At 41.2% G+C, this 12,156-nt stretch overlaps 1 protein-coding gene across 1 annotated transcript in view; it reads right to left on the bottom strand.

The window, feature by feature from the left end:
• Positions 1 to 12,156, bottom strand: part of SH3RF3 (SH3 domain containing ring finger 3) — a 456,086-nt gene that overhangs the window by 126,876 nt on the left and 317,054 nt on the right. The gene's annotated exons all lie outside the window — the stretch shown is intronic.

Consider the following 12,156-nt stretch of genomic DNA (forward strand, 5'->3'; position numbering starts at 1 on the left):
TTTAGCCTTATTTGAGGAGGAAAATTGTGTCTAGGAACATTCAGGAACTTGCCATATGTTCTTTATAATGTCTAATGTGCAGGAGGTGATCTAGGGTTTCACTTCTGAGTCTATGAAGCCCAACCTGCATCATACCATGCCTGGTCCTACCACTAAAGCCAGGGGGCCTCTGTGTGTGAGTGTGTACTTACTAGGCATTCCCTTGGGAAAACAAACAAACATGGGACTGGTTTGGACCTCTCATAGTGGGACTACAGGGCATCAAATTCTTGTACCAAGAATGCAAAACCTTATACATGATTCAAAAGAGCAGTTGCCCTCAAGGCAGCACTGTGGACATTGTGTGTGTGTGTGTGTGTGTGTGTGTGTGTGTGTGTGTGTGTGGTGGGGGGAGGGGGCAGAAGTAGATTTAAGAACACCTTATTTCTTTTAGAATTTTTTTCTGAGAAAACAAAATGTTGACAATAATCCTACTCCCTCAAGGACTAGAGACATGAAGGAAGGCACTGGTAAGCTTGGGCTTCTTTCTGGGGCTGAAAACACCTCATTTGTATCCCCCTTTTCCTTTAGTAGACAATGTTGAGGGAAGTTGTCTAGTGGTGGGCAGCAGTTGGGACATGTGGCTGGCCTGCTGTGTAAATGGCTGCTCAACAGAAAAGGAGGGGGCAAAGAATAAGAAGGCAGGTCCTAGAATATGGTGGGACTGTGGGACAGGACAGCACGAAGAGAAGCAGGGCATGAGAGAGATAATGGTCAAAGGCCTGGGAAGGAAGGACACCAGCCTGGTAAGAAAGCAAGAGAGCGGTGAGCAAGGGCAGAGATGGGCTGGCATCCAGCAGGCTAGGTCAGTGCTGAGGACACGACTGCAGCAAAGCTTGTTGCCAGAGAGAGAGTGAAGGAGAGGGCGACTGTCATAGAACTCCAGGAGTCAAGACATTTCCAGAGATGGGCTGCCTTTCAGAAAAAAGGCCCCTAACAGCATGTGGCCAGGTCAACTCCAACCAGCTTGGTACCATCTGTTCCACTGGGACTGTCCACAAGCACAGGGCAGAGAACCAGCACAGTGAGTGAGGGCTCGGTAGTCTGAGAACCCCCCTCTCCCTGAGGGGCTCCCGCCTGCTAGCCTCCTGCCTGGGGAAGAACAGGGAAGAACATGCTGTGACTCAGCCTTCAGAGGCATGCCTTAGATAAGGCCAGTCTGCGGCCACATTCCTTAATCAGCACTGCACTCTTTTCCAAGAATAAAACAATATTCTAAATGATGTCATTTGGCCAAGCAGTCAACCACATCTCCTGGCTACCCACTAACAGACTAGTACTCTGGCTGGGTGCAAATTCTGGGAAAGAATCCAGTTCAATCACACTGCTCCCCAGGCTTGCTCTGCTCCCATGAGGATCTTTTCTGCCTCCCAGGACCTTCCCTGAGAGCAGGGATAGATACAGTATCTGTGGTTTCTGCTTCAGGGCTCAAGTATTTCAAGAAGAAATTGATGTAGACTCTGTTATAGTCTCAGCAAACACTGCTGTGGTCCTGTGTCTTACACAGCTGCTGGGAACTCAGTAGTGGGTTCTGAGAAGTGCTAGCTGTGTCCTTGGGCCCAGTGCAACAGCATGGGCAGGGCACTGCCTAAGAAGGTGCCAGATGGCAGGGGGCATGGTCCTCAGCACGGCTATGTGCTATGCTCTGCCCTTGCTCCTGGGAGAGAGCCAGTCTCCTCAAGCCTTGAGGGTCAAGTGGGTATCCACGCTGTAGAAATCCACATGGATGTGAGCGAGCAGGTTGTGCACAGGGCAGAGATGGAGAGGAAAGTGAGGACTGGGCCATGGAGGGATGCTGCCAGAGACACAAGGGCCTCCTGGGGCTTCTGGGAGTAGAACTTGGAAGAATGTCTGAGGAAGAATGCCAGGAATCACACTCCCTGATGGAGCAAAGGCTGCTTGATGGCATGCCTCTTCTACAGAACAAGGAAGGGCTGTGAGAAGCTAGTTGTGTATCTCTAGCCCACTCACTCTTTCCAAAGAGGCCTGAGAGCTCCTCTCTGGATAAGGGGCCCACTGGGCCAGCCTGTCCTTCCACATGGGTGATTGGCAATGTAACTTGACTTAGGGTTCCTATAAAGTTATTTTAACATTTGAAAATTTCAGCTTAAAGTATATAGGTTTGATACACATGACTCATGGCTGCATACAGCTATGTAATCACACCTGTATCAAGAAAAAGAATCGGTGCTCAGATCTTTTCCACTGGCTCCATATTGGAGAAGTGCCTTCCCTTTACCTGTGAGGTAGTAGTAGGGACTGTGTAGCGCCACCGTGACCCCAAGATTTTCATCAGTCCCTAGTTAGTCCTGGCCCAGATGAGAGAAGTTCCCTCCCCTGCCTCTACAGCGTGATGTACTCTACCCTCCTCACACACCTTCAGGACATATGGGGTTTTATCCCCATGCAAGTCTCTGCAACTGGGGCAGAGGAACTAGCTTCACCTCTGCCTGTCCTGCTGAAATACCTTCCCAAGGAAACGGAGACTCTCAGAACAATAAAGGTAAAAGCAGCCCAGTAGTGAAGAACAATGAATAGGGTCAGCACTCAGAACCTCAGGAATCTGAATATCAATCCACAGAATTTTAAGTACAATAGGAAAACAAGAAATCCAGCTGTTCCAGAAGACAGGGACAGAAGTCTATCTAAGCCAAGTTCATCAAAATTTTCCATCGTTGTTGAGGAGGACCTCAAATCAACAATCCATAAAATGACAATGGAAATTAAGAAAATTAAGGAATAATTGGGAAAGAAATTCAAGGAAATCAAGGAAGAATTGACTCAGAGTATTAAAAAAATTATGCAAATGGAAGTGAAGGTCGAGGCTACTACTGTAGGGAGACACACCAACAGTGTTCTGAATGCCAAGAACGGAACCTGTGAACTGGAAAACAAAACACAAGAGGCAAAAGAAAAGAGATGGGAAAGAATGGAAGAAAATATAACATACTTAATTTAAAATACTTAACAGCAAGAGTAATAATTTATGAATCATAGGAATGCCGGAGGATTGTGAAGAGGAAGAATGACGGACAGATGATATAACAGCTTGGAACCCTTCGAGCCTTTGGAAGGAGACTTCTGCACATATTGAAGAGGCACCTAAAGAGTACCAAAAAACTGACTCAAAAAGAACAGCACCAAGACACACTGTAATCAAAAACACAAGTAAAGAGAGACTCTACTGAAAACATTAAGAAAGAAGAAAAACTTCAAGTACAAAGGAAATAATCACAAGAGATTTTTCATGTGAAACTATTATCAAGCAAAGAGTGGAATGACATTCAAATAACGAATGGAAAAAAAATCTTCAACACACTGTAAAACAGTCAGGGAATAATAAATGCTCAAAGGTTACAGAAGTTGAATGTGATCTTCAATGGGAATCTTACTGGGTGAGTTAGGATGGAGGTACACTGTGATAGTGGAGGAGAGAAGTGGGTCCTCTGGTGAAAGGTGTGATGCTGGAATGGTTTATGCAGGAAACCCTATGTTCAAAATAGTACTATAAAGCATAGTGCTTAAAACAAAATAAAAATTTTAAAAATAAAGAAAAAAAAAATTCAACCTAGCAAAGTTGTTGTTTATATTTTAGGAAGGGACCAAAACATTCAAAGGCAAACAGAGTTGACAAAATTTCTACAAATAAACCAACTCTGAAAGGCAGCCTATAAAATGCAACTGTTCAATTGCAAATAACACACAGTTTAATGGCAACACAGTTTATATATCAACAATGTCTCTGAATGCCAATGTACTAAACTCTCCCATTAAAAGGTATAGGGTGGACCAGTCTCTGTGGTATGAAGTGATATCCCATTGTTGTTTTGATCTGCATTTCCCTGATGATTAATGATGTAGAGGATTTTCTCATGTGCCCTTTAGCCATTCAGATTTCTTCTTTGAGAAAGTCTCTGTTCATTTCGTTGTCCCACTTTTTGATGGGGTTGGATGTTTTCTTCTTGTGGAGTTCAACCAGTACTTTGTATATCCTTGATATCAACCCCTTGTTGGATGTATATTTGGAGAATATCCTTTCCCATTCTGTAGATTGTCTTTGTATTTTGGTCACTGTTTCTTTTGAGGTGCAGAAGCTTCTTAGTTTAAGATAGTTCCATTTGTCTATCTCTGTTTTCATTTGCTTGGCCAGTGGCGTGACATCTTTGAAGATACCATTAGCTTCAATGTCATGGAGGGTTTTGCCAACTTTGTCTTCAATGTACCTTATGAATTCCGGTTTGATGTTGAGGTTTTTAATCCATTTTGATCTTACTTTTGTATATGGTGTTAGGCAAAGAGACTAACACCCAAGAACAGCTGTGATAAATACCAGGTTGTTCACTCCATGGCTTAGAGGCCAGCTGCACACTCTAGAGGTAAAGGCAGCTCAGATAGAGAAGGGAGCACCAAATAAAGGGGGGTGCTGGGAAGAACTGCCCAGGATGGGAGATGCATACTGAAAGTAGTCTATGGACCGAACATGATTGCCACCCAATGTCTCTTCTGCAGACCACAGAGCACCCAAAAGGAGAGATAGAACAAAAGGGAGTGCCCTGCCACAGAGGCAGGGTGGGATGGGGGATGGGGGGTGGAAGGGATACTGGGATTGGTGGGGGTGGAGAATGGGCACTGGTGGAGGGATGGGCACTCGATCATTGTATACCTGAAACCCAAGCACAACAACTTGTAAGTCTACAACTGTACCTCATGGTGTTTCACTAATAAAACAGACAAACAAGAAAAACCAAAAAAAAAAAAACCCGACAAAACAAACAAAAAAAGTTATAGGGTGGAGACATGGATCAAGAAACAAAACCAACTTTCTGTCTTTCTGTTACTTACAGGAACTTTACTTTGTTTTGTTGGATTAAAGAGGCTCAGAGTAAAAGGATTGGAAAAAACAAGTACAAGATAACAGAAAAGGGGACAAGACAGGGACAGTTATCCTTTTATCACACCAAGCAGCTTTTCTTTTTTTTTTAAATGGTATTTTCCTTTTTTGGATATACTATAACATATCATATGTAATCAGTGCCTTGCTGAAAGAATATTTTTATTGAATCACCATGAGATAGCCTATTACAAAGCTGTTTATGATGGGGTTTCAGTCATACAGTGTTCCAACAACCATCTCTCCACCAGTGTGCATTTCCCAGCACTAGAGTTCCCTGTTTTCCTCCTCCCACAACTCTCCTCCCCTTCCCCCCACTCTCCTATCCCTTCCTCCAGTCTGCCTCTATGGCAGGCACCAGGCACCTTTCTCATTCTCTCTCTCTCTCTCTCTCTCTCTCTCTCTCTCTCTCTCTCTCTCTCTCCACCTCTCTGTACTCTCTCTGTCTCTCTCTTCTTTTGAGCATGGTGGCTTGCAATACAGATATTAAAAGGTCATCCATTTACTTATTCTCAATACTCAGTTTTTCTCCAGCAGGATCATTCCCAACTATTATTGTCATATGGGCACTTCTCTGTCTTTACCCTCCACATCCCACACACTTGTGGGAGATTCCAACCATTAACCAGCCCTCCTGACTCCTACCAAACAGCTTTTAAACTACACAAAAATGAGAGGTAGGGATGGGCACTACTCTTAATTTCTGGTAAGATTCGTAGAACACGAGATCCTGATGTTCATCAACATATATGAACTGAATTAAAAGGCAGCAAGTTTATAAAGATGTTGCTCAGAGCACTAAACAGGCACATTTCTATAAACACAATAGTTTGGAAGACTGAAACATTGCACCTTTGGAATTGGATGGATCAACCGGACAGGGTATCAGCAAAGAATTAAAAAAAACCATAAATAAGAAACTGGGAGAACATGGATTAACTGATTAACTGATACATACAGGGTTTTCCACCCTTAAAGAGCAGAATGTGTGCTCTTCTCATGTACAGAGACCATGTTATAGGGTATAATGTAGACATATATAAAGTCACAAAACCAGAAATTTTTTAAGCATCTTCTCAGAGTACTATGCTATGGAAGGTTGCAATTAACCGTGAAAAGAAGATATATAAAGCTCTGATACTTGAAAACTGAACAAAGTGCTGCTAAATACAATTGATCATAAAGGAAAGTAAAGAAACACAAAGAAACTGTATAAAAACAAAGAAACAAACTTCTGAACCTATGGAACACAGAAAAGGAAGCACTAAAGAGGAAATGCATAGCCTATATTTAGGATGAAAAAATTACTTAATAGTCTATGTATTCATTTGAAGGACCTAGAAAAGGGACAATAAATGAATTATAAAACTTGCAGAAAGAAGAAAAGAATGAAAACTAGAGTGAAAATCAATGATATGGAAATCAAGAGAAACAATACAAGGGGTCAATGAAGCCATGAGCTGATTCTTTGACAAAATAAACAAGATAGACAAACCCTTAGCTAAAAATTCACAATAAAGAAATATACAAAAAGACCCAGATAAATCAGATCAGCGAAGGAAGAAAAGGGGAGACATTACAACAGACTCCTTAGAAATCTGAAAGATCACAAGAAGCTATTACGAACAACACTATGCTGTCAGTCTAGAGAAACTAGAAAAAAATAGATAAATTCCTAGAAGCATATAATCTCCCAAAATGGAATGAAGAAAAAGTAAAAAAAACCTGAACAAATCTAATTACAAGCAAAATAATTAAATTAGTAATTGAAAAGATATATGTGTTGAAAGAATCCATATTAGGGCATCAAATTTTTGCGTGCTTCAGCTAACTTGCAACATTGCTTTCTATAAAACTGCTTGGCTGCTTCGCACCTGGGGGAGAGGGGACTTGGAAAGTGAACAGGGCATAACTTCTTTCTAAACCAAGTGTGACAGAATTCAGGTGTATTTACTGTTCCTGAAATGTATTGTCTCAGTAAAGCACCCTGCAGACTTGGGTAAAGGATAACTCATGATGCGGTGGTTGGGGAAAATTGCCCTTTCCTGGAGTGTATTGTCTCACTAAAGCACCCTGCAGACTTGGGTAACTCAAAATGTGGATGGTCAAGGGAGATTACCTAAGGCTTAATGATTCCTGCTATAACCTTGCTTGTGCTGACAATCGATGTACATAAATGCTTATCTTTGAATCTATAGGCTAAGGAGTGAGGTACTTTTAAATGGATTGGTTAAGAAAGTATATGTTGTTACAAATCTATTGGCTATGAAATGTGCGGGCCTCGCTGTAACGGCCAGTGAAGGCCTATATAAGATCCCCTTTGAAGAAGCTCGGGGCTCTCAGCCACTGCCCACTCTGGGGTATGCTGTGGAGCCTCAGCATGCTGGTCTAAATAAACCCCTTTTTTACTCCTGCAGGAATTGTGTCTATCTGGTCTCTCCATGCCTCCCAGGGCTAGGGAACTCCCGATCCCAACATTGTGTGTGTGTGTGTGTGTGTGTGTGTGTGTGTGTGCGTGCATAAATAATAAAAGAAAACATGCGTTTGCCATGCATGTGACCAACCTGGGTTTGATCCCCAGCATTCCATATGGTCCCCTGAGCACTGCCAGTAGTAATTCCTGTGTCCTAAGCATCTTTGGGTGTAGCCCAAAAACACAAAAATTTTTTTTAAAAAGTCCCCCAAGAACAAAAGCCCTAACCCAGATGGGTTCCCTGGTGAGTTCTATCAAAACTTAAAAGAATAATAAAAACCTATACTCAATGTCAAAGAAATAGTAACACTCCCTAACAGTTTCTGTGAAGTAATATTACACTAACACACAGAGCAGACTGAGATGTCACTAAGAAAAAATTTCCAAATCAATTTTACTGATGAACATTGATACAAAATACGGAACAATATCTTGAATATCTTGAAGAGTATCCTGAACAAATCAATCCCAATAAGACATCAGAAGGATCACAACTATAAAAAGTGGAATTCACACCAAGGATGTAAGGATGATTTAACAGACATGAATCACTTAACATCATACACCATATCGACAAAAGAACAGATATGATCATATGAGAGCTTTTGAATAATCCAACATTTGTTCATAAAAAAATCTCTTAACAAAAAAGGGATAAAAGGAATCTCTCTCAAATTAATAGCCACCATTTACACCAAACCCACAGTAAATCTTTAGGACAGAAGTGCTAGGGAGCTAGGTCCATAGAGCAGAGTGAAAAGCAACTTTCTCAGTAATAGGATGGGTAAAGCGGGATAGTTGTCTGCAAAGAAAAAAAAAGGTAAAAGAAAAAAGAAACTGATTCACATCTTGGACCTTACACAAAAGTTAACTCAAAGTAAAAAAAAAAATCAAGTTAAAGTGGATCAAATACCTTGAGATTAAATCTGATTCCATAAAAATACACTGAAAAAAATATAAGCAGAACACTCAGCCCTGTATTTGGGCCTTGATATGGACTTCAAAAATGTTTTCAACACTATGATTCCATTGGCAAAACAACAGAAACAAAACTAAACAAATGGGTTTGTGTAAACACAAAAAGACAGCAGTGGTCTATCTCTCCTGAAGCCTGAAGCCTGCCTTCTGTAGTCTCAGGCCATTTCCCCCACTCCAGGGAGGTCAAGGGCAGGGGAAGGAAGGAAAGGGTGCAATGCAGTGACTTCATCGAAAGGAGTTACAGAAAGAACTTTCAGGCAGCAAAACATACATTGTTTCTTTGCATCTGCAGGCCAGTAATTTTGGCCTCTGGAAAGAAGATACAAAACCAAAACTGAAACCTTTCTTGGGCTTGCATTCCAAAGACTAGTCTGGCTAGAGCCAGGAATCTACATCCCGAAGATCAGGCCTGGCTAGCACCTGAGATCTGCTTGTCAAAGACCAGCCAGGTTTCTGTGAGAAAAGGAAAACTGCCCCTTACAATATACTGAAATTATTTACTGAAGGCAGTTTGAAGGGGAAAAAATGTTCAGCTTCATCCAAACTAGTCAGGACACATGAGAAATCTTTCCCATTTTCATGGGCCCCTATGTTCCTGCCCATTGTGCGGTGCAGTCTACATGGGCTCACCCTGACAGCTCAGTCCAGCCCCAACAGGTTGGGGTAACAATTACACATAGGTGTGGTCACAATCAATAGGGGTAGAGTTCTTTCCCTCAGGGAAAGCAGCTTCTACGACAGATTTTCATTTAGCAAATTGACCCACCCTAGAACAGAATCCCCTGGGTGGGTTTCTCCTCTCCTTGTCCAACAAACATATAAGCATACATAATATAAATCATTTTGTATGGACACAGTAAGAAATACTTTAAGCTTATAGAATTGCTCTCCTAGGGCTATCTCGATCTCAGACTACAGTGCTCAGGCTAGAGAGTCTTTCCTATCTCTAGCAGGATCCTAGCCTCATTGTTACCTTTGGATCATGACAGCATTTGTCTATGATCAAACTCTTAACTTATAGTTAAGAATCGTGGCACTTTGGCCTGGCCCATCTCAATGCCAGGGGTAGCACATAGCTTACTACTTGCCCTGGTTCCATCCAGTCCCTCGTTGGGACCTGCTTTTGGGGGCGCTAGGAAGTGAGGGCAATTGAGGCCTAAGTTGAGAAAGCAGATGCCTGGGAATAAATAATATTCAAAGCCAATTAAATTCTAAGTTACAAAGCATAATATTAACTGTCTTCCTGTATCTATACAAAAAGGACATTGAATTAAAGTAAACTATTCAAAAGACATAAGGAGAGGAGAAAGGCAGTATTAACTTACATTACCAGTTCAGTGTCCTAGAAGGATCTGACCTTATAAATTAACAGATTCTGATTAGAGGGAAAGCTGATTAACTGGTTAGGGAAGAGAGCATGGAGAAGTGGTTACAGATAAACAGAGGAATGGGAGTGACTGGGGAGCACTGTGATGGGTGTGACTCAATGAACCTAAGCTCCTTGTGGAAGGGAGAAAGACAAATCAATTGTTAACCCACAGGATTAAATCAAATTTAAACGTTTCTGCATGACAAAACAAACACAGGCTAAAATTAAAAGACATTCTACTGATTAGGGGAATTTATTTGCATACAACCCGTTGGATGCAGTATTATTAGCTAAGTATACAAAGCACTTACAAAGATCAACATTAATATCTCTGATAACCATATATCAAAAGGAAGAGCAAATTAACAGATATTTCTCTGAAGAAGACAGATGGAAGTATGCATACAAAAAGTATTTATCATCAATTATTATTAGGAATTCCAAATAATGGAAACAATGAGATATCACTACGCCATTGAGAATGGCATAAATCAAAAATGGTAGGAACAGGTGCATCTGCTGCCGGAATCCATTTGCTGCTTGTGCCCACGTGGCTGAGCATATGTGGTACCCGCATCTCCCTTCTGAAGATGTGTACTTGCAGCTTCCATATCTAATAGTGAGGTGTGTGTAGGGGCTCTCTCCATCTCTGGAGAAGCTCATGTTCTCCCTTGTGTGCGTTACTCTCTCCCTCCTTCTCTTGCCTAAAAACCTTCAAACAAAATCTGTTCTTACTTGAAAGAAGAATGAAGGAAAGAAAAAGAAAGAAATTATAAGAACAATTTGTTCACGGGAATATGTTGAAAAAGATACTCTTATGAACTGTTGTGGATATGTTGTCTGTGTTAGCCTTATGGAAGATACGATGGTGATTCCTCAGAAACACTAATAGAGCTATCACATAACCTGGCAGTCCCACTTCTTGGTATCTACTTGCAAGATAAAAAAAACATTCATTTGAAATATATATGCCCATCTGTGCTCATTACAGCATTAAGTACAATAGATAGGCCATAGAAGCAATCCAGGTGCCCAGTAACTTAAGTGTGAATGATGATAAAGTTGTGGTATAGATACACAACTGGATGCTATGTAGCCATACACAATCATGGAATCATGCAAATCACTGCAACTTAGATGGAGCTGAAGATTTTTATGTTAAGTGGAATTAGAAGAGATGAATCCCTGGTGATCTCGCCAGTTTGTGGTATATGGAAGAACACACATAGAAAGGAGTAGTAGACAGCAAAGGTGGAGAAAACACTGGTTCTAGTTACACAAACAAAAATGCCAAGGAAAGAGAGAAACAACTGGGGAGAAACAAGAGTAGGAAGTTTAGAAGTAACACGGGCAGGGGAATGGAGACACAGGTGGTGGAGTGGCTGTGTGGACAGGAAGTGCCTGAAAATCTACTGTAAGTAGCAATGTAGATAGTAGTGTCTGACTGAAATAAATGCATTTAAATATAGTAAAACATCAATAATTATTATCAGATGTGTCTTTAAAATTTCTACTAAATGGATCTTTACTTCAACTTTCCCCTCTACTTTTTATTGTATAATGCATACAATTTAGAATTAGAAAAAAATATTTTCAGACCAGAGCTATATTACAGAAGCTAGGGCACTTGCATAGCATAAAGTTGACCTGGTTTCAATTCCCAGACCCCATATGGTGCCCCCAGCCTTCCAGGAATTATCTCTGGGTAGAAAACCAGAAGTAAGCCCCGAGCACTGCTATGTGTGGCCCCCAAATAAAACAAAAATAATTAAACATTTAAATAAAAGTTAAATGAGTCAGAGAAACAGAATAATTGGGTTATTTGTGGGATGTAAAGGAAAAAATCACATATATGTGAATAATATCCAAAGAGCATTGAAACAAGGGTCCATGGTAGGAAGCCTGCCACAAAAAGGGAGGGGGAGTACAGTTAGGATAGAGAAGGGACTACTGTGACAATGGTAAGTGAAAATGATCACTAGACAAAAACTGTTTGAGGGACATCTCAAGGGCAATTTATCCACAGCATATGTGAAAGAGGCACTTGTCTCCAGTGTTTTGGGAAGGAGGAAATAGGAAGAGCTGAAGATTGAAAAAGAGATAAGGCTCCAATTGCAAAGCACCTTGAACCTCAGTCAAATCACTGCTTTGGGCAAATAGAATCATAAGGCAGAGTAAGATCAGCCAAATGGCAACCCCACACTGCTCAGCGAGTACGGCAAAGCTGGTTCTTTCACTAACAGATGTGTAAAGTCCTCACTGAATGAGTACAACTGTTAGTGACAGACTGAAGGGGAAAAGGATGTTTAGAGAAAATGGCCTATGTATAATGCTTCAACCACTTATGGGATAACCAACCTATTCCTATTTGCTCTGTAAAGTGTACATTTCATGGCTTTCATTTAC

This window comes from Sorex fumeus, unplaced genomic scaffold (assembly GCF_029834395.1).
Source record: "Sorex fumeus unplaced genomic scaffold, SorFum_2.1 ptg000026l, whole genome shotgun sequence".
NCBI lineage: Eukaryota > Metazoa > Chordata > Mammalia > Eulipotyphla > Soricidae > Sorex > Sorex fumeus.